Below are 24,038 nucleotides of genomic sequence, written 5' to 3'. Positions count from 1 at the left end.
AAAGTACCATTTGCTTTGGCTTGATCAGTTTTGGGTAGGCAGAGTAGACAGTTGCTAACTCTAAAATTAGTGGAATCAGGGGGAATATGCTATTACTCCTCACTGAAGAAATCCTTCCAGTTTGCTCAATTAAGCTTGAGATATCACTAATTTTCGTAAAACCTTTCATTTCAAAAAAATATGTTAATTCAAATTTTCATTGAAATGTAAATAACATTATCACATCCTTTTTTCATTTGACTTACCCTGTCAATAATTTCTTTTTTTCATAGGTAGAGAAAACAGAATGGAGAACTTTTTTTTTAAACTTAATTCTGAGGAATGAGGAAGATAGAAAGATGGAGCACTTGAGGTATGGAAAGAAAGAATAGAATGTAAGCAGGATGAGGTTCGGAGAAAATTTGAAGGAAAGGAATGCTAGGGACATCAAAGTTTGCTTCAGGCTAATCCTATGCCTGGAGTTTGGAGAAACAAAGCAAAACATCATATTTCCCTTGATTAATACTGCTAGTTAGCACAAAGCCTTTGCTTTTTGTCATTTAAAAATACCTAAACGAAGGCCTTCAATTTTGACCATGGTTGACAAATCTTGTTAAGATACAATACTGTGGTTTGAGCTAAACTTTTTTTTAAGGAGTTCTGAGGTACAAAATGTAGGATGTAGTAAAGAAAGGAATGAAAACCAACATGTTTAAGTATTTTATACATAGCTAGGGATTTGGTTTCTCAGGTCCCTTTATATTTTCCAGGACACATTTTCTTGTCTTTCATTATATAATTGTCTGCTACTCTTCAGTAATACTGGTTGATAAGTAACAACAAACCTGACCAATTTGGAAAAGTAGAGATTCATTTTCTGGGATCCCTATAGACCTCAACAATACATTTTCTGTCAGGAATGATTGATTCCTAGAAATAATGTGAATTGTAAACCAGGCACTCTTTCCATTTTGGAGGGTTTGTTTGTTTGTTGTTATTTTTTTAAGCTAAAATGCTGTTGTTGTTTGTTTTTTGTTTTGTTTTTTTAAGCTAAAATGTCCTATACACAGAAAATCTATACATTCATTTGGCTTTCCTTTAACAATTTACATCTATAATCATTTCACTTCTTATGAATTGATCAACCATAAGTACAATATACTTATGTTCACATGCCATAAATCATTAGTTTTAGAAAAATGGATTAGATGATAAGATTTTTTTTCACCAGATGACAGTATCTTTTGAATTGAATATAGAAAAGACAATCAAAACTCTATTTCAGAATTTTATCAGATTTGACTATGTCAAAACATATTGTTAAAATCTGAAATCTAAAAAATAATGTATTATGAAAAATATATGGAAGATTATCTAATGGTTCAAAGGATTGGATTTTTGTATTTTAAACTAAACCTTTGTATAAGCCTTTTTAATATTGTTGATATGAATAATGTTGTTGAAATCAAAACACACATCCAATTTTAATTCTCTGGCATGTCAAAGCTAAACACATTGTAGTAGACTGGAAAAGGAATTCAGAGAATAATACTGATAACCTGCCACTAAATAATTATAACTAAGAGGGTCACAGCTTTTTAGTCTCTTAATAACGCCTCTCTTATTCTTTTTAATAGTTTTGAAGGTAGAGGTTCATGAAGTATAATTCTATTGTCTCCCATATCAACTGGCAACATTAAGCCTCAAAAAATGAAGCAGTAGTGGACTACTTGACTGGATTAAAGAGAAAGCATTCCATTTTTATTACTGTAAAACTATATTGATTAAAACCTCATCTAAAAACTTATTTTGCCTCCAACCCTTAGAGGATAGGTGAAGAATAGAAGGATAGATTTAAAGCTTGCAAGGACACTTTGACTAATTTCTGAATAGTAAAAAATATATCAAGATAATGGACATACTACTATCTCTCTTTCTCTAACTCCTTTTGGAGAGGCATTTGCAACACATTCTCGTCTCCTGGCTTGACAATCAAGGTCATAAAATGCATGTTCATATTTCCTTTTCTCTATTCTCTTTTCTTTCTTTTCTCTTCTACCAGCCCCCAAAACCTCAGTCATGACTTTGTGATAAGTAAACTAGTCCAAAGTGACCCAAAGAGATATTCTGAGTTGTAATTTCAGTTTGGTTTAGTTCTAGGATTATAATCTCAATGTATAAATTCCATTTTAGGTTGACTCTCATGTACTTATTGTTACAAATTTCCATGAAATCTTACAAGCTCATACTAAATACATGTCCCAAACTTCCCTCTCCCTTCATCAGTCTCTTCTAACTATAAGTGACTATTTGAAATTTATGAATGAGATTTTGCACGTAATTCTTTTAGCCTAACGCCCCATGGTCTACTTACTGATTCATCTCAATACTTGTTCCCTAAGAAAAAGGAGTCAAATGAGCTCTAAATTTGCTTTCTAACAGTATTCAGAACAAAACTATTTTGGAATCTGGTTTGCAAGTGGATTTCTATATGCCTGGGAGGTTGGGTGAGGCATTATTTTATTAGGTGATATCAGAGCTCTCTTCTTTCTCAACCATTTTAGGATTCTATGATATAGGAAGAATCCATCCTTCTTCTAACTCCTAATATTTATTAAACTGTGGTTATTGGCAATGCCATTACCCAGCTCTTTATGGTGCTGTTCAGGTAATTGGCCAATACCAGTTCACAACTTTAGTATGCCAAATGTGTGGAAAATATTTTATTATTGTGAGGGTCTACAAAAGAAGAAAAAACAACATACACATCCAGATATATATCTACATCACAGGAAAGACTTGAGGGAAGAAAATAATCAAAAGAAACTAGTTGGTACAGTGGATCAAGTACTGAACATGGATCAGGAAGACAAGTTCAAATCTGACCTCAGATACTTTCTAACTATGTTAGTCAGTACCACTAAGGTTTCTCATTAGTAAAATAAAGATAATAGTAGCACCTACCACCCATGCTTACTATGAGGAAAAAATGAGATTACATTTGTAAAGCAATTTGGAAAAACTTAAAGCTCTGGGGAAATGCCAGCTAGTATTATAATCACAAAACAGACAAAATTTTACTTAGCTTCATTGCTTATGCCTTTTGTTATCCTTAGGCACATATTTTTTACCAAAACCCCTATTTTTATACTGATGAATAACATCTTAATAAAAGATAGCCTAGGGGCAGCTAGGTGGTGCAGTGGATGAAGCACCGGCCCTGAAGCCAGGAGGACCTGAGTTCAAATCCAGCCTCAGACCAAACACTTGACACTTGCTGGTTGTGTGACCCTGGGCAAGTCACTCAACCTCAGTTGCCTTAAAAAAAAAGATAGCCTAAATATCACAAGTTTATGAGCATTGCTGGAGTACTCAATTTTAGTATTAGGGTACCCAGTCATATACAATATCCATTTTCACTCTTCCACCCCATTCCCTAAGCCTCTGCATATTTGTTATCAATTTATTTAGGTAAAGAGATTACCCTAAAGGTAAGCAATTCTAATGAATACATACATTAATAGCTATTCTTGTTGGATATTAACCCATGTGATCTTTTAAAAATTTGTTTCTTTCCTCCATCAGAAAATACAAAGCCATGATAATATAAGTTGTGACCTGGTTTGTTATTATTGTTATTTTTAAATGTGTGGTACTCAGTACTATAAGAATAGCAAAACTTGTTACTTAAGTAATGGCTAAACTATTTACCCCTAGTTTGTTTTTAATGGCTACAGTAGTGGGGAAAGACGGTTGTGAATGCATCCTGGGAAATATTCCTTTAGGTCTTTGACCTTAATTTACATTCTCATCAGGCAGAAAACAGAGAATCACATTTTATCAATTTTCTAATTCTACCTGCCAAGCATTTCTCCCTTGACAGTCAAAGGATGGTGAACAGCTGCCTGAAATGCTGGTACTCACCTATTATAGCTACTCGGAGACAGTTTTAAACGGGGTAAGAATTTGTTCCTTGCAGCCAGACAATCTGGACGCTGGAATGGAGTTGGATAGCATTTGGATTGACCTAATTTGTTAATTCCCAAAATTCAAACTCACTCATAAATTACAGTCCCAGATAGAACTGGAAAGGATCTTAGAGAACTTATCAACAGTTATCTCATAAGGTAAGAGAGAAGCCTATCAGATACTCTAAAGGATCAGAATATTGGTCATCTGACTTTAGAAGGCATCGTTTGGGGCTCGTGGCTCCTCCTCTGGGGCACTCTCTCTTCAAGAGGGATCTGTTGCTGTCCTTGGTAGCACTGAATCCTTTCAACTTCACAGGCCCGACCCCACCCCACCCTAGCCTACAACCACCCACATTAGGAGCCGAAAACTAGCAGGAAAAGAAGGCGAAGGTGGCAGTGGCAGCAGCCGCTGGTGGCCGCTCGAACCCCGATGATGTCTTCCTCCTCCTGCCATCCCCTGCCGCCTCTCCATTGAGCCTTCCTACGAGAGAAGATGAACCAGAGTCAGAGATATAGAGAGCAAAAAACAGCACGTGCTCCATCCAGCTACGAGGACCCTCCTCTCTGTGGAGGGAAGGGGGATTTCCAGCAGCGACACATCGTTGGTGAAGGGAATCGCACAGTGAGCAGCCCCCTGAGAGAGGGGAAGCCCACAGCCCTTTGTGGTGTGCAAGCCAGCGCTGACTGCCAAACGAGGTCTGTTTGAGCAAGTTATGCCAATAGAAATATATGTTGAGGTGGATTATTACTTCAATTGATAATCCTACTACTCATTCTTTGAAGGATATTGGTTCTTCCGACTCATCCAATTCAAAAGGGCAGAGAAGGTTCCCCTTGACCTAAACTGAAAGACTTCAAGGTCTACTCTTTCTCTTCCACCAGAACCTGTGGAGATTATCAGAAGTAAAAATTTTTCCTGGAGAGTTAAAATAAATGTAGATGGCTTTAACCACGAAGTGCTGTGGAGGACCTTGGATAGACTTCCAAGAACATGCTTAGGGAAGCTCCGAGACTGTAATACTCATGAAACCCTGCTGGAAGTGTGTGATGACTACAATTTGAATGAGAACGAATATTTCTTTGATTGGCGCCCAGGAGCCTTTATGTCCATTTTAAATTTCTACAGGACAGGGAAACTCCACATGATGGAAGAAATGTGTGCCCTCTCTTTTGGCCAAGAGCTTGATTACTGGGAGATTGATGAAATATACTTAGAGTCTTGTTGCCAAGCAAGATACCATCAAAAGAAAGAACAAATGAATGAAGAGTTGAGACATGAGGCAGAGACTATGAGAGAGAGAGAAGAGAGAGAGAGAGAGAGAGGAGAGAGAGAGAGAGGGAGAAGAGTTTGATAACACCTGCTGTTCTGAAAAAAGGAAGAAACTCTGGGACTTGCTAGAGAAGCCTAATTCATCAGTAGTTGCAAAGGATTGTCTTGAGGATCAGTCAACTAACATTTATCAAACACCTGCTATGTGCCAGACATTGTGATCTTGGCCATTGTATCCATTCTATTCATCATGCTATGCACCATTGCCCTGTCTCTCAACACCCTACCTGAACTTCAAGAAATGGATGAATTTTGTCAGCCCAATGACAACCCACAGTTAGCACATGTTGAGGCTGTCTGCATAGCCTGGTTTACAAAGCAGTACCTTTTATGCTTCCTGTCCTCACCAAATAAGTGGAAGTTCTTTAAAGGTTCATTAAATGTAATTGAGTTGCTGGCCATTTTGCCATATTATGTCACCATTTTCTTCACTAAGTCCAACAAGAGCATGTACCAGTTCCAGAACATCAGGTGGGTGGTACAGATCTTCTATATTATGAGGATTCTCTGGATTCTGAAACTTGCCAGACATTCACCATGCCTCCAGTCTTTGGGATTCACTCTGAGATGGAGTTACAATGAATTGGGCTTGTTGATACTCTTTTTAGCCATAGGGATAATGATACTTTCTAGTCTTGTGTTTTTGTTTTTGTTTTTGTTTTTTTGCAGAGAAGGATGTCTCTAATATCCCTGCCTCCTTTTGGTGGGCTACTATCACCATGACCACTTTACGGTATGGTGATATCTACCCTAAAACTTTATTGGGAAAAATTGTGGGAGGCCTCTGCTGTATAGCTGGTGTGCTAGTGATTGCACTTACAATGGTAAAACATCGTGAACAATTTCTCCAAGTTTTACAAGGAACAAAAACATCAGGAGAAAGCAATTAAAATGCAGAAGCCCTGGAGCGGGCTAGAAGAAATGGAAGTATAGTTTCCATGAACTTAAAAGATGCCTTTGCTCAGAGTATAGAACTTATTGATGTGGCTCTGAAGAAAGTGGAAGATTCTGCCAACACTAAGGACCCAATAGATGATAACCACCTGTCTCCAAGCTGATGGAAGTGGGCCAGGAAGGCATTGGCTGAAAACAGCTCCAACAAATCCTATGAGAATAAGTACAGGAAGTGAGTCAGAAAGATTCCCATGAACAGCTCAACAATACTTCTTCAAACCCACAGCATTTGAGTGCTCACAAACTGGGAATACTATACAAGGAAATTACTAAGAGTACAAAGCCCCACTCACACTTGAATGCCTCTGACTTCCAAGAGCACGCTGAAAAACCACCAGTGTACAAGGAGGAGACTGAGATGGAGGAGGTGGCCTGCCCTCAGGAGCACCTGGCTTTAGCCCAGATGGAGGTCATCGTGGACACAAGGAGCACCTCTAGTATTGACAGCTTCACCAGCTGTGCCACTAACTTCACAGAAACTGAAAGATCCTCCCTCTCACCCTATGCCAGCACTCAGTTACAAATGAGATTCCTAGCTGACTCCACTGGGGCAGAAGAGCACCAAGAGTCAAGGGACTCACATTTTCAGCCTCACCAGGGAAAAATAGTTCTGCCCCTAGAGATGCTATGTTTGAATACATTCCAATTGACACCAGTGGGAGCAAAACCCCATTCTGGGCTGCATGGTCCTCCACAATTGGACAGTGCAACCGAGAGTCCAAAAAGGTCTCTAAAAGTTAGCACTCCTCTTAAGTCCAGGTCCCTGAAAGTGAACTCCAAGGAGAGCAGAGGCAGTGCCTCCCGGACCCCACCGAGTAATTGCCAGGCCCTTGCAAGTCACCACTATGGCAGACTTTATTCTACCCACACCCCAACATATCAGCACCATTCTCTTAAAGGAAAATTCTCCCCAGGGAGAGAGACACTTGCTGGGGGCTGAGGTCTCAGGGCTCTGCCAAGAACTTGTAAAAGGTTCATCCCCTCTGTTTCCCAAACAAAAACTATTTCCTTTCTCTTCAAGAGAAACGAGGAGCTTCACTGAAATAGAGACTGGAGAAGATGAAGACTTCTTGGAGCTCCATGGAGCTTCAGAGGACAGGCAGCCAGACCCCAGCACAAACTGCTGTGAGGATAAGCACAGCAAAGGAAGAGACCCTTTAACAGAAGAGACCAGGAGGTGAAGCCAAAGTGGTGGAGTGAAAGCAATGACTTGCTCGAACACTCCCCCAAACTCCTCCAAATACCTATTAAAAATTACTCTAAACAAATTTTAAAGTGGCAGAACCCACAAAAAGACAGAGTGAAGTAAATTTCCAGCCCAAGGCAATCTGAATGGTTGATCAGAAAAGTATATCAAGCCAGGCGAGAGGAGCTCAATTTCACCTGGGCACACAGGCCACAGCTAACCTGGATCAGGCCTCAGAGGACAGAATTGTTGGCAGCTGCAGTGGTTTTCAGACTTCTCAACCCACAAATACCAAAGCAACTTAGGTCAGTGGGAAAAGTCTGTTTCTGTGGTGAGAGAGGAGCTAGGTCTCAGCCTCAGTTTCCCGAGGGAGCAGAGCCTTGGGGTGGTGGCTTCCTCCTGAGCTTCTGGACCACAGAGTGAGGGGGAACCCAGTGGCTGATAAAAGGGGATTGCAGGGATCTCTCTGCTGGTTCAGGATTCTCTTACTTTGCCCGTGCTTGGATCTGGGTCACAAGTCTGGGTGGTGGTCCTGGGGCAAGGAGGAGAGCTGGCATGGTGGAGCTTTTAGCAACTGGGGAGAAGAAACTCTCCTCACAGTTCTAAGACAGAAAAGACTGCTTGTGGTGACTAACAGACCAGAGCACAGGCCAGGAAAGGAGTAAACACCTCACCCCTTGTCATACCACTTTGGAAAAATTGAAAATTTACAGGTCCCTAGAAGTATCTCTGAAAACAGTTGTACAAACCCCTGAAGCTTTGGACAGTATATTCTCCACACTGGAAGCAGACCTCTACCTTAACAAAGAGTTAACTCAAGTAATTCGCTGGGATCATGAGCAAACTTGGCAAAAAAAGACTCAGACTACATTATCTCACTTTGGTGACAAAGAAGATCAAAACACACAACCAGAAGAAGACAACAAAGTCAGAGCTCCTACATCCAAAGTCTCCAAGTAAAACATGAATGAGTCCCAGGCCTTGAAAGAGCTCGAAAGGGATTTTGAGAACCAAGTGAGAGAAGTAGAGGAAAAACTGGGAAGAGAAATTAGAGTGATGCAAGAATATCATGAAAAACAAGTCAACAGCTGGCTAAAGGAGACCCAAAAAAATACTGAAGAAAATAACACCTTAAAAAATAGACTAACCCAAATGGCAAAAGAAGTCCAAAAAGCCAATGAGGAGAATGCCCTAAAAAAGCAAAATTTGCCAAATGGAAAAAGAAGTCCAAAAGATTACTGAAGAAAATATTTCCTTAAAAATTAGAGTAGAGCAATTGGAAGCTAGTGACTTTATGAGAAATCAAAACACTATAAAACAAATCCAAAAGAATGAAAAAATAAAAGATAATGTGAAATTTCTCATTGGAAAAACAACTGTCCTGGAAAATAGATCCAGGACACAGAATTTTTTTTTTAATTTTTGTAAAAAGTTTTTTAAATTTATTTTGATTTATCAACAATCATTTCCATATGCTTTTGAGTTGAAAATTTTTCTCCCCCTTCCTTCCCCCCACCTTCCCCAAGACAGCACACAATCTGATATAGGCTTTACATTTACATACCCATTCAACATATTTTCACATTAGTGAAGTTGGAAGTAAAAATTAAAACCAACAGGAGAAACCATCAGAATGATGAAACAAAGCTCAACAAAAGGTAAAAATGAGTGATAGCGATTCAACTTCCACAGTTCTTTCTATGGCTGTGGACAGCATTTTCCATCCCAAGGCCACTGGAGATGTCTTAGATCCTCATAATGCTGAGAAGCATTCAGCTTAACAATCTTAGTCATCACATAACATGGCTGTTACTGTGTACAAAGTCCTCTTGGTTCTTCTCACTTCACTCAGCATCAGACCATATAAGTCTTCCCAGGTTTTTCTGAAGTCAGCCTGTTCATCATTTCTTATAGTACAATAGTATTCCATTACATTCATAGACCACAACTTGCTCAGCCATTCCCCAATTGATGGGCATCCTCTCAACTTCCAATTCTTTGCCACCACAAAAACAGCTGCTATGAATATTTTTGTACATGTGGGTCCTTTTGCCATTTGTTTGATCTCTTTGGGATATAGCCCTAGAAGTGTTACTGCTGGACCAAAGGGTATGCACATTTTTGTAGCCCTTTAGGCATAGTTCCAAATTGTTCTCCAAAATGGTTGGATCCTTTCACAACTCCACCAACAATGTATTAGTGTTCCAATTTTCCCACATCTTCTCCAACATTTATCATTTTCCTGGTTTGTCATGTTCGCCAATCTGACAGGTGTGATGTGGTACCTCAGAGCTGTTTTGATTTGCATTTCTCTAATCAATAACAATTTAGAGCATTTTTTCATATGACTATAGATGGCTTTAATTTCTTCATCTGAGAACTGTCTGTTCATATCCTTTGACTTTATCAATTGGGGAATGGCTTGTGTTCTTATAAATTTGTCTTAATTCTTTATATATTTTAGAAATGAGGCCTTTATCAGAGAATGGTTGTAAAAATTCTTTCCCAATTTTCTACCTTCCTTCTAATCTTAGTTGCATTGGCTTTGTTTGTGCAAAAACTTTTCAATTTAATGTAATCAAAATTATCCATTTTGCTTTTCATAATGTTCTCTATCTCCTGTTTGGTCATGAATTCTTCTGTTCTCCATAGATCTGATAGGTAAACTATTCCTTGTTCTCCCAGTTTACTTATGGTATCAGCCTTTATATCTAAGTCATGAACCCATTTTGACTTTATTTTGGTATATGGTGTGAGATTTGGGTCTATGCCTAGTTTCTGCCATACTCTTTTCCAGTTTTCCCAGCAGTTTTTTTCAAAGAGTGGGTTCTTATCCCAGAAGCTGGGGTCTTTGGGTTTATCAAATAATAGATTACTATAGTCATTGACTACTGTGTCTTGCATATTTAACCTATTCCACTGATCCACCTCCTTGTTTCTTAGCCAGTACCAAGCAGTTTTGATGATTGCTGCTTTATAATACAATTTAAGATCTGGAATTGCTAGGCCACCTTCCCCTGCATTTCTTTTCATTAGTTCCTTTGATATTCTGGACCTTTTGTTTTTCCAAATGAATCTTGTTATTATTTTTTTAACTCTATAAAATAATTTTTTGGTAGTTTGATTGGTATGGCACTGAATAAGTAAATTAGCTTAGGTAGGATTGTCATTTTTATTATATTAGCTCGCCTACCCATGAGCAACTGATGTTTTTCCAATTATTTAGATCTGATTTTATTTGTGTGAAAAGTGTTTTGTAATTGTGTTCATAGAGTTCCTGGGTTTGTTTCGGAGGTAGACTCCTAAATATTTTATAATGTCTACAGTAAGTTTAAATGGGATTTCTCTTTCTATCTCTTGCTGTTGGGCTTTGTTGGTAATATATAGAAATGCTGATGATTTATGTGGGTTTATTTTATAGCCTGCAACTTTGCTAAAGTTGTTTATTATTTCAAGTAGTTTTTTACTTGATTCTCTAGGATTCTCTAAGTATATCATCATGTCATCTGCAAAGAGTGATAGCTTTGTTTCTTCTTTGCCTATTCTAATGCCTTCAATTTCTTTTTCTTCTCTTATTGCTAAAGCTAAGTTTCCAGTACAATATTGAATAACAGTGGTGATAATGGACATCCTTGTTTCACACCTGATCTTATTAGAAATGCTTCTAGCCTGTCCCCATTTCATATAATGCTTGCTGAAGGTTTTAGATAAATGCTATTTATTATTTTAAGGAAGACTCCATTTATACCTATGCTTTCTAGTGTTTTTAATAGGAATGGGTGTTGTATTTTATCAAAAGCTTTTTCTGCATCTATTGAGATGATCATGTGGCTTCTGTTGGTTTTGTTGTTGATATGGTCAATGATGCTGATAGTTTTCCTAATATTCAATCAACCCTGCATTCCTGGTATAAGTCCTACCTGGTCGTGGTGCATTATTCTTGTGATAAGTTGCTGCAATCTACTTACTAGTAGTTCGTTTAAAAGTTTTGCATCTATACTCATTAGAGAAATTGGTCTATAATTTTCTTTCTCTATTTTGACTCTTCCTGGTTTAGATATCAACAACATATGTGCCTCATAAAAAGAATTTGGTAAGACTCCTTCTTCACCTGTTTTCCCAAATACTCTATATAGTATTGGAATTAATTGTTCTTTAAATGTTTGATAGAATTCACATGTAAATCCATCTGGCCCTGGAAATTTTTTCCTAGGGAGTTCATCAATGGCTTGTTCAATTTCTTTTTCTGAGATAGGGTTATTTAAGTATTTTACTTCCTCTTCAGTATATAGTTGGGCAAAATAATTCCTATTTATTGCTTTAATTTCCTGTTCCTTGGTGGTAGCTTCACCCTTTTCATTCTTGATACTAGTAATTTGGTTTTCTTCTTTCTTTTCTTTAATTAAATTAACCAAAGGCTATTTATTTTATTGGTTTTTTTCATAAAACCAGCTCTTAGTTTTATTAATTAGTTCAATAGTTTTGTTAATTTCAATTTTACTAATTTTTGCTTTGGTTTTCAATATTTCTAATTTGGTGTTTAGTTAAGGATTTTTAATTTGTTCTTTTTCTAGTTTTTTTAATTGTATGCCCAATTCATTAATCTCCTCTTTTTCTATTTTATTTCTGAAAGCATTTATAGATATAAAACTTCCCCTAAGAACTGCTTTCACTGCATCCCATAGGTTTGGGTATGTTGTCTTATTATTGTCATTCTCTTGAATGAAATTATTGATTGTTTCTATGATTTGTTCTTTGACCCAATCATTTTTTAAGATTAGATTATTTAGTTTCCAACTATTTTTTAGTCTATCTTTCCATGGCCCTTTATTATGTATAATTTTTATTGCATCATGATCTGAAAAGGATGCATTCAATATTTCTGCCTTTCTGCATTGGATTGTGAGGTTTTTATGCCCTAGTACATGGTCAGTTTTTGTGTATGTGCCATGTACTGCCGAGAAAAAAGTATATTCCTTTCTATCCCCATTCGGTTTTCTCCTGAGGTCTATCATACCTAACTTTTCTAATGTTCTATTCACCTCCTTAACTTCTTTCTTGTTTATTTTGTGGTTAGACTTATCTAGTGCCGAGAGGGGGAGGTTCAGGTCCTCCACTAGTATAGTTTTGCTCTCTCTTTCTTCCTGTAACTCCCTGAACTTCTCCTATAAGAATATGGATGCTATACCATTTGGTGCATATATGTTTAGTAATGATATTACTTCATTGTCTATGGTGCCTTTTAGCAGGATGTAGTTTCCTTCCTTATCTCTTTTGATTAGATCTATTTTTGCTTTTGCTTTGTCTGAGATCAGGATTGCTACCCCTGCTTTTTTCACTTCAGCTGATGCATAATATATTCTGCTCCAACATTTTACCTTTACCCCGTATGTGTCACTCTTTTTTCAAATGTGTTTCCGGTAAACAACATATTGTAGGATTATGGTTTTTAATCCAATCTGCAATCCATTTCCTTTTTATGGGAAAGTTCATCCCATTCACATTCACAGTTATGATTACTATCTGTGTCTTTTTCTCCATCCTTTTCCCCCTATTTATGCTTTTCTTTCTCCTTTTTCCTTTCTGCCCTTCACTAGTGTTTTGCTTTTGACCACCACCTCCTTCATTCCCTTCCCCCTTTTATTATCCCTTTCCCTTTTCTTCCCCTTTAGTCTTACTGCTTGTTCCCTCCCTTCTTTCCACCCCTCCCTTTTCTTTCCCCCTTCCATTTTCTTTCCCCTCTTCCCTCCTACTGCCTATAGGGCAAGTTAGATTTCTATACCTAACTGATTATATTATGCCCTTCTTGAGCCAAATCTGATGAGAAAGAGGTTCAGACAATGCTCCCCCCCTTCTTTCCCTCTGCTATAATAGGATTTTGTGTCTTTTCCTGTAATGTAATTTACCCTTGTCTGCCTCCTCCTTTCTCAGTACCTTTTCTAAGATCAGATTGATCCACTTATTTGGATGCATTTAACCCACTTGATTAGATTTTTTTTTTATCATTACATCAAAGTCAACCAATATCCACCCTCTTCATGTATACTCTCTTAACATGGTGTAATAACAATACAGTTCTCAAGGGCTGCAAGTCTCATATTCCTTTGTAGGGGTTTAAACAGCCCCCCCCCTTATTAACAACATATTGTATCCTTCTGTCCCATTTACCTTTTTAAGTACTTCTTGAGTCCTGTACTTGAAGATCAAATTTTTTGTTGAGCTCTGGTCTTTTTATCAGGAAAGTTTGGAAGTCTCCTTTTTTGTTGAATACCTATCTCCTCCCTTGAAAAATGATGCTCATTTTTGCTGGGTAATTGATCCTTGGCTGCATTCCAAGCTCCTTTGCCTTAGCGAATATCATGTTCCATGCCCTGCGGTATTTTAATGTAGAAGCTGCAAGGTCCTATGTAATCCTGACTGTGGTTCCATGACATTTAAATTGCTTCTTTCTGGCTGCTTGCAGGATTTCTTCATAATAGGAGGCTGCAGGGCTCTGACAGCTCACCTGGTGTTGGGTTGGAATCAGCAATGGCCGGGGTTTTAGGAAGCCTTTAGCTTGTTTTCTTCACCTCCTTTCTGATGAATGCCCCTGGGTACTTATCTGCCTGGGGTCCCTTGTAGTTTTGCCTCCCTTATTTTTGCTGAGCCACTGGAAGATCCATTTGCTGGGCTACTGCTGCTCCCTGTCTTTCTTCTAGTTCAGGTGTTCCAGGGTTTTTTTTTTTTTCTGGGGTGATATTTTCTGGGTTTTCAGAAGTTCTTAGGGGAAAGTGAGAACGACTACCTTTTCACTCTGCCATCTTGGCTCCCGGAAGTGGAAGTCTCATGTGTCCAGGAGAGAGAATTTAAAAATTATTGGACTACCTGAAAGCCATGATCAAAAAAAGAGCCTAAATATCATCTTTCAAGATATTATCAAGGAAAACTCCCCTGATATTTTAGAAACAGAAGGCAAAATAGAAATTGACAGAATCCACCAATCTCCTCCTGAAACAGATCCCCAAAGGAAAACTCCCAGGAATATTGTAGCCAAATTCCAGAGTTCCCAGGTCAAGGATAAAATATTACAAGCTGCCAGAAAGAAACAGTTCAAGTATTGTGGAAACACAGTCAGGATAACACAAGATTTAGCAGCTTCTACCTTAAAGGACCGCAGGGTATGGAATATAATATTCCAGAGGGCAAAGGAGACAGATTTACAACCAAGAATCACCTACCCAGCAAAACTGAGTATAATCTTTCAGGGGAAAAATTGGTCATTCAGTGAAATAGAGGACTTTCAAGAATTCTTTTTTTTTCATATTCCATTTGGTTTATTTTTTTAGTGTCCATGACTCAGTAATCAGAGAGCAGGCAGTTCAGGAGACTCCAGTTCTGACTCCTCATGCCTCAAACTCATACTCAAAGTATTGTGGATCGAAATAGTGGTTTTGGACGTAGTTATCCTCCCCACCACTGCTGTAGCTCTTGCCATCAGAATGGAAAGCAACACTGTTGATGGGGCCAAAGTGACCCTTGACTCTTCCAAACTCCTCTTCAAAGGCAAGGTGGAAGAATCTGGCCTCAAAATTGCCAGTAGTGGTGAAGGTTGTGGTGACATCCATGGCCTCCTGCCTACAGCCCAGGACTACATGTTTGTAGATGGGGGAAAGAGCAGCTGAGTTGATAGGTCACTCCATTCTGAATGTTTTTTGGTGCTCAAGGGTTGTAGAGTCAAAGAGCTTGGCTGTATTGTCCTTAGAAGCAGTGACGAACATTGTCATGTCCCAGGATGCCTGAATGTCATTGATCTGCCTCAAGTGTTCCTTGACATTCACCGTCACTTCTCCAGACTTAGCACTGTACTGATTGAGCTCCCCATTTTCATGGCCAGCAATGATGCACTCCCCCAAGGGTTCCCAAACAGCACTCATGATCTTAGCATCAGCATTACAGGGGATCTTCATGTATGGTTCATTGCTGTCTATCTGGCTGGGGTCCAGGAGATCAAAGAAACTGACAAAGCCCTGGTACCCCATCTGCTTGTCCGTGGAGAACATGAGTATGTTGCCTCCAAAGTCAAATCCACATGTATTGACAGCTGAGTTGGTCTTCAGCAGAGCCAGCTGCTTCCCTGTCTCACAATCCCAGAGGCGGCAATTGTTGTTGGCAGAGCCGGTGAAGACATGTTTGGCGTCCCAATCAGCGTCCACACACCACACAGCTCCAGTGTGCCCAGTGCAGGTGCCCAGCCTCTCTCCATTTACTGAGTACCATACATTGACAATAGGGTCCTTGGCCACAGTGAAGAGCAGGTCTCCCTCGCAGTTGTATTTGATCTGCGTGATGGATCGCTTGTGGCCCTGGAGCAGGATCGGTTTCATCTGGGTGGCTGCAGCGACTGCCCCAGCACCACAGATCCTCAGGGCAGGATGAAAGGCCTACTGGAAGAGCACTTTCAAGCATTCGTGATGAAAAGACCTTAGCTGAATAGAAAATTTGACTTTCAAATACAAGACTCAAGTGGTGCATGAAAAGGTAAACAGGAAAGAGAAATCATAAGAGACTTATTAAGGTTGAACTGCTTACATTCCCGCATGGAAAGATGATATTTATAATTCATGAGACCTTTGTCAGTATTACAGTAGATGGAGGGAAAAAATTATATGAATGTATGGATAGATAAATAGATAGATAGATAGATAGATAGATAGATAGATAGATAGATAGATAGATAGATAGATAGATTGCACAAGGTGAGTTGAAGTTTAAGGGGTCATATCTGGAGAATAAAATTAAGGGATGAGAGGATTATACTAGGAGAAGAAGAAAGGGAGAGGTAGAACAGGGTAAATTATCTCACACAAAAAAACAGAAAACAAAAGGCTCTTAAAGTGGAGAGGAAATGGGGGGAGGTGAGAGGGAATGAGTGAATCTTATTCTAGTCAGATTTGGCTTAAGGAGGGAATAACATTGGGCATGGAAATCTGTCTTACCCTACAGGAAAACAGGGGGAGAAGGGGACAAGAGAGCAGGGGGATGATAGAAAAGAAGGCAGATTGGGAAATGGGGTAATTGGAAGCAAATACTTCTGAGGACAGACAGGGTCAAAAGAAAGAATAGAATAAATGGGAGTGCAGGATATGATTAAGGGAAATAGAGTTAGTTTTTCACAATATGCCTACTATGGTAGTGTTTTGCATAACTGTACATGTATAACCTATATTGAGTTGCTTGCCTTTTCAATGAGGGTGGGGGGGAGGGAGGAAGGGAGAAAATTTAAAACCCAAAGTTTTAAAAGCATATGTTTAAAAAAAATGTTTTCACATGCAACTGGGAAATAAGAAATAAAGGAAATGGGGTACAGAAGTCTATCCTGCCCTACAGGAAAATAGAAGGGGAAGGGGATAAGATAAGAGGGGGAAAGATAGAAGAGAGGGCAGAATAGGGGAAGGAATATTCAGAATGCATGCCATCTTGGGGTGGGGGGAGGGATGAGATGGGGAGAAAATTTGGAACTCAAAATCTTGTGGAAGTAAATGTTGAAAACTAAAAATAAATTTATATATATATATATAAAAAGAAAACTAAGTATGAACTCCAAACTACGATGAAACATTAACTAAGGCAAACCTCAAAACAAACATAAATGTGAATTGTCATCATGTCATCTTTATTTCTTTATTTTATTTCTTAAGTGAAGAACATATATAGAATTTTAAAATTGAAAAAAAAAACCTGTGAACCTAAACCCACTGTTCTCCTTAGAGACAAAGATGGCATGTGAGAGATTATATCCTCCCAGCTGTTGGAGTTAATGTTCCTATGTTTGTTCTTAGTATAACTTTGAAATAAATATGTATTTCTTTTCAAAAGCTAATTTATCTCTTCAGGAGTTAAATGGAATTGTAGTGTAGAGTTCAGCCAAAATTGGAGAAAGACCATAGTAGGGTAAGGTTATATCAATGGCAGAGAATAGATACCTGCAACCCCCTTACAGATATCAGAGAATTCTGAGGTGAAATGTAACACACCTTTAGGAAGTGGTTGGGGGGTGAGGCAGGGTAACACTATTATACTAAGAATTACATTCAAATGTAAGTACTAAAGTACATTACAACACTAAAGGGAATTATTAGTAACCAATATCATATTTTCTTTTCACAGGTTAATTGTTCTGCTCTGTACATAAAACACCATGGTATGATTTTAGTCAATCATAGCCCCATTTAAAGTTTTCTTGGTAAAAATAATGCCATTTGTTTCTCCAACTTATTTTACAGATGAGGAAACTGAGGCAAACAGGGTTAGGTGACTTGCCCAAGGTCACATAGCTAAGTAAATATCTGAGGCTGGATTTGAACTTACGTCCTCCTCACTCCTTCCTCACAGCCTGTACTCCACCTAGTATACCACCTAGAAGCCTGTCTCTTACCTGTGGTTCCAAGAAGCTGTAGCATGTGCACGAACCACACACCAGTAAAACCTTCTCGGCAAACAGGCTAAACTATTTTGAGGGTAACTGACAGGCCTCAGACATGTTGGCAAGTTAGGGGGATGTTTACTCCAACCATGTTAAGACTTCCTTGGCAGAATGGACAGATGAATAAAATTTGTTCCAACAGCCATGAAGGTGGAGGTGTCTAAAGCAGTGCTAAGGAGTTCTTAGAGTTTGGTCAGACATCGAAGATGCCAAGGTTATCCACTGCACTCTGGGCCATCACTAATCATCATGACTTTTGTCCTTCTACTAAGGTCAGTGATCTAGGAAGACAGAGTGAGGCTGATGACTTGGTTCAACTCTGCTTCATTTCAATTCAGACACAAATGATGTTATTGATCCAATTCAAAAGTGAAGGATGAACAACATTTTAGTAAATAATCCTTTGGAAATAATCCTTTGAAAATAAATAATCCTTTAAAAAATAAACAAATGTAGATTTTTTGGGGGGAGACAGAATAAAAGAGAAACATTTAAAAACAACAAAAATAAGAACACTTGTGTGTGTGTATGTGTGTGTGTGGTGAGGGAAATAGAGATAAAACTGCTCTGTTAAGAAAAAGAAATCTTTGGAAATAATCTGAACACTAGTACAAGAAGTTTCTGCCTGGCTTAGTCTGTGGGATAATTAACTGTTGTGGGTCTTCAGGATTAGAGTCTATATATGGTCACCATAGGCAATCAATGGGAATGATTTAAGTCAGAAAGACTTTCCTCCATCAATATTAATTTATACATAAATGTATGCATGTGCATTGCCTAACTTATTGTCTCAACTACTTTTGCTGTGAAGGCAACACCAAAAACATGAAGTCAAATCATCCCTAAGTAAACCAGATGGGAAAAATCAATTTGTCTCTCTGGAATGTGAGGTAAAACCATTTTCATGCAAATGTCCTTTCCACAGCTCTACTTTACATTTGCATTGTGTTGTTCTGAAGAATTTGATACTTATTTTTGTGTTTAAAGAAATGACAGACTCTCAGAGTCCGTGAGGTGATGTTCTGATTTTATAACAATCTCATCAGAGCCACATCTATTCTAAAAGATTAAGAAGGGTAGAAAGCCACATGCTAAAACTGACCAAGAATTCTGTTTTAGGGCTTAACATATTTTTTTTCTAGCAACAATCACCATGCCAACCAATAAAGAAAACTCAAAGAATGCAAGTTGAAAAAGCCCACAAGCCTCCTTGTTGTTTCAGCCTGACATTTGTTATGGTGTGTTGAGGCTGACAGAAAATGAAGCATGAAGTGTGAACACAAAAGAATCTTATTGTTATGGTCAGCATGTATGAAAAAGGAAAAAAAAAAACTAGCTACATTTATGTCTTCTCTTTCTAGCTTTCTACCAGACCTCAGAGTTATCTGTCTGCTTATTTAAAGCCATCTTAAGAATTTTGCTCAACTTGTTGATCCGCTTTACGAAAAAAAAAAAATTGCTTCCTCAAAAGTATTTCATTTATGTGAATATCAGTTGCTTCATTGCTTCTGGTTTTGCAGGTTTAACTTATGTCAGTTTGACAAAACTTTAAAAAGGCACATGGAAAGTGGGTAATGCAAATGCAAACTGCAAGGACAAATTAAACCCGTAGGCAAGCACACACACATATTCTCACATGCAAACATTTTCCTAATGCTATGAGAAGTAAATAACATTTCAAAAATTTATTCCTACCATAATTGTATAAGTTCTTTGTTTTTTGATAGCAATAGTTTCAAAACACTTTGCACATATTACTTCATTTGTTCCTCATGACAACATAGTTAAGTAAGTTATGCAAATATTATTCTCCTCATCTTATAGATGAGCAAGTTTAGCTTTATTCAATACTTCAAGGTCACACAAATAGTGTCAGGGCAGTTCAGAGACCAAAGGTGTCCTCATTCCCAGTGCGATGCTCTTTTCTATTTTGCCTCATTTATGCTTAGGATCATAGAATTATTGAATCATAGCTAGTCAAGAATTCAGAGACCATGAAATCCAGCTCCCCTCATTTTACAGACGAAGAAATAAACAGTCTCAGGGTTGTTATGGGATTTGTCCAAGGTCACATAGGTAGTACTTTATCTCTGTCCTCAATTTGTTCTCTTGCTCTATAAAGTGTTTTGGCTGCTACTACAAAATAGAATGGGATTTGGGATTTATTTTAGCACACTTTGTAATTTGTTGTTATCTACAGACATTATTTAATTTCACACAGAAAAGAAAATATGTTCCAACTTTGTCACTATAATACAATCAGTTCAATTCTGTCTACTAATAAATAAGCACCACCAAGTAGAATAAAAGTAAGAATCTCCAGAATCTCTTCCACATTCCTTTCTTGGTCAAGGTTAAGAAAAAAGCCATTTAATTCTAAGATCAGTTATCTTACTTTTGCATTCCCAAAGAAAATCCATTCATTCAGAAGAGCAGTCAATTAATATTATGGCCTCACATTTGAGTAGCAAAATTACACTTTTCAAAACACTTTTTACATGCCATTTTCTACAATCTGACATTGTAGAAAGAACAATGAATTAATGAATTTAGAGCCAGAGGCCTTGAATTTAAATTCCAGCTATACTACAAAACCTGTAACTGGAAAGTTACTTTCACTCTGGGTTGCTCTCTGGATTTCAGTTTCTTTTTCCTTAAATTAAATAGCAGGAATAGATGATCTCTGAGTTCATTCCAGCTTTGAATCAATGATCTCCTAGAAGCAAGTTTATCAGGTAGGCAGATGTGGTGTTTTATCCCCATTCTACTACTGAGCAGACCAATTTTACAAAGAAAGCAAATTAATTGTTTTGAATCTTACAACAAAGTATTGACAAAGCAGAGATGAAACTAAAGTCCATTGTTCTTTCTACAGGGCCAGGCTATCTCTCTACCTTATCTTCACACACTTGCTAACCTCAGGGATGGCTTTGGCCAAACTTTTATTCATCTTGGATATTTTCTGGTGCCTATGAGTGAGAACAAAAATTGAAAATAGACACTGTCTGGATTTTTACCATCTTTTGTTCAATGTGAAGCAATCATTCTAATTCAGTCATGTTTACAAGTTAAAATACATTTTAGAGGACATAATTCTGTTAAGCGTTTATTAAAACTGATCTAAAGGGCACACTTAATTGCTCACAGATGCCTCAGTAGGCTGTGGAAGGGCATGTCTTCATTACATTCATTCTTCATGTTTGCTTTATATATACAGTCATTAAAATATAATACCACTAAAATACCACATTGAATATTAACTTCCATATGGTTCTTACTCTATTTTGAAGCTCAATAAAATGTTCTATTAGTACATCTTTTTTTTAAACTAGAAGGGATGATTATTTTATGTGAAACTAGATTTACAGCTGTTTCTTAGAGCAGTCTTAAATATCATTCTGTACCACAGTATGATCTTCTTCACTGTTTAAGTATTTTCTGAAGGATTTCAATAATACTTTCCTGCTTCTATGATCTAGCTCATTTTCTAACCATGGAATGTCCTCACTTCCAGCTTTGACTTTTATTAGGCAAAATATCCATGCAAAACATTTTCCACTTGGATCTCATGTGGTATTAAAAAAAAAGAACTTAATGCATTCTTTATGCAGTTATATATATTTTAGGGAACTGTATATATGTCCCTTTACCCTGTCTGACCAGATTATAAGTTTCAGGATGATAACAATGTCTTATCAAAAAGCTGTTTCTTCCTCAGAATCTAGTGCAGGATTTTTCACATGGAAAATACTTAACGAATATTCTCCAAAATAAGCTTTTCCTTTATATAATAAATAATTTATGAAAAAAGGGGGAAATAAACTAAGAACCAGAATTATATATAATAAGGTCAAATTAGAGGTCTTTCTACTCATATCAGCATAAATTACAGATGTCCATTATGACCATTTCTATTTGACATAGAGGTAGAAATGCAAATCCTAACTTTATTAAAGAAATTATGGTTTTTTCATGTTAGAAATATTCAAAGATTATCCCATACACACTTTGCAGGAAGCCTCTTATAAAATCAAAACAGTTAAGCAGAACTAATAATACAATGTCCTCATCTAAAAGTACTTAGAAAATTTTATGTCTCTAACACCTATTTTTTTTTAGTTAAAACTAATTTTTTTTTCTCTCTCACCTCATTGGGGGAAGAGAAAAACAAATTTATTGCAACAAATATTAAGAAATAAAATTAATTCCATCAATGAGTATATAGAAATAATTTATATGTATAGATATGCAGCTATATGTATATGGAAAGAAATGTGAATGTGTGTGTATATATATGTATGTGTATATAGATATGTTGATACAGATGTAGATATGTATGTGTGTTTGTGTATGTATGTGTGTGTGTGTGTGTGTGTGTGTGTGTGTGTGTGTGTACCTGGAAGTCTGGCAATTCATTGAATATCTCTTGTTTTTTATTCAAGATTATGCTTAACTTTGCGAGTATGATACTTTTGGCTGCAATCCCACTTTTTTTGTTCTTTCATAAATAGTGTTCTAAGACCTGCAGTCTTTTTGTGTTGCTACTGCTAGGTCTTGTGTAATTATAATTGTGGATCTGACATATTTAAATCATTTTTCCTTGTTATATATAATATTTTCTCTTTGACCTGGGAGTTTCATATTTTGACTAGAATATTCCAGTAGATCTTCCTTGTAGAATCTCTTTCAGGTGGTGATAGATGATTTTTTTTCTATTTCTACTTTCCCTTCTTTTTTTTTAACACTTCAGAGCAATTTTCTTAAATTATTTCTTGTATTATTGTATCAATATTCCTTTTGTTATTGTAGTTTTCAGGTAGTCTGATTATTCTTATGTTTTCTCTTCTTGATCTATTCTCGTGATCAATTGTTTTTCTTGTAAGATGTTTTACACTCTCTTCTATTATTTTTTCATTCTTTATAGCTCATTTTAATATTCTTGGTCTCATAACTTCACTGGCTTCCCTTTGCCCAATTATAATTTTCAAGAAGTCATTTTCTTCTTTAAGATTCTGGATCTCCTTTTCCAGTTGGTTGACTTTCTTTTCATGATCTTCTTGTTTTTCTTGAATTGTTCCTATTGTTTTTCTAATTTTTTCCTCAATCTCTCTCATATGATTTTTAAAGCCTTTTTTTTAAGGTCTTTGAATTTTTCATGAGCAGGTGACCATTTGACACTACTCTTTGGGGTAGAAGAGGTTTTTTTTTTTTTGCTTCGGCATCCTCCTCTGAAGACAAAACTCAGTCTTCTTTATTTCTGTAGTATCTTTCTATAGTTCTCCTTTGTCTGACCATTTTTTTTTATTTGTAACAGTTTATTATTGTAATCTCCTCTAGTCCTGGAGGATAGGGGATGGTGCCTCTAGCCTCAGATCCTCCTTCAGTTCTTGTCTTTTTTCTGGAACTGAAACCAAGAACTCTGCCCTCCTGTAAGTGGTCACAGCTCCACTGCTTCTGTGCTCACTAGTGTGTGCTGGCTCCTTCTCACCCAGGGCCCTGTCTTGGCAACACAGCTGGGCCTGGCATCCATTATCAGCAGATGTTCCCTCAATCTTCTCCTCTTCAGATTCTCAACTCCCCTCACTGTTCAGGAGGTGAAAATTCCTACATCTGGGGCCAAGTTTACTTCCCAAACCAGCTAGACTCAGGGCTTACCATTTGCTATTTTGGTGGAACTAGCCTGGAGGTACTTCCACTTCACGGAGACCAAATTTTGTATCTTTTCTGGTTGTCCTGGGAGGACCACTGTCCTATCCCAACTCTTATTTATTTTTAATGTTCTATGTTCCTCCTGAGGTGCTATTTTATCTTGTGTGTGGGGAAAATCTAGAGAGCTTGGAATTTTCTGACCTACTACCGCCATCTTCCCAGAATCCTCTCTACAATTTTCTTTTCGGTTTTTATCTTACCCTGGTTTAGATATTAAGGCTCTATTTGTATCAAAAAAGGATTCTGATAAGTTATTTTTCGCTTTTTATTTCCCTGAATCTTTTTTGTATCTCTTTCTTTAAAAAAAAAAACAGTATTATACCCCTATAAGTTATTTTATGTTTAAATCCCCTCATACTCAACCTACCTCACTTTGTCATGTAGTTATATACTGATGGAGTTTTGTATAACCTACATATACTTTCCCTTTCAATATTTTATTTATTA

The 24,038-nt window shown here is 37.4% G+C and overlaps 2 pseudogenes; one reads left to right on the top strand and one right to left on the bottom strand.

Annotated features, from left to right (window-relative positions):
• The first annotated feature begins 4,443 nt into the window (after nucleotides 1-4,443).
• On the top strand, nucleotides 4,444-7,415 carry LOC110223549 (potassium voltage-gated channel subfamily B member 2-like; annotated as a pseudogene).
• Nucleotides 7,416-14,787: 7,372 nt separating this feature from the next.
• On the bottom strand, nucleotides 14,788-15,783 carry LOC110223575 (eukaryotic translation initiation factor 3 subunit I pseudogene; annotated as a pseudogene).
• Between the last annotated feature and the right edge of the window lie 8,255 nt (nucleotides 15,784-24,038).

Source organism: Phascolarctos cinereus, unplaced genomic scaffold, assembly GCF_003287225.1.
Source record: "Phascolarctos cinereus isolate Bilbo 61053 unplaced genomic scaffold, phaCin_HiC Scaffold_7;HRSCAF=346, whole genome shotgun sequence".
NCBI classification, from domain to species: Eukaryota; Metazoa; Chordata; class Mammalia; order Diprotodontia; family Phascolarctidae; genus Phascolarctos; species Phascolarctos cinereus.
The sequence above is the reverse complement of the archived record's forward strand: the minus strand, read 5'-3'. Positions and strand labels throughout refer to the sequence as shown.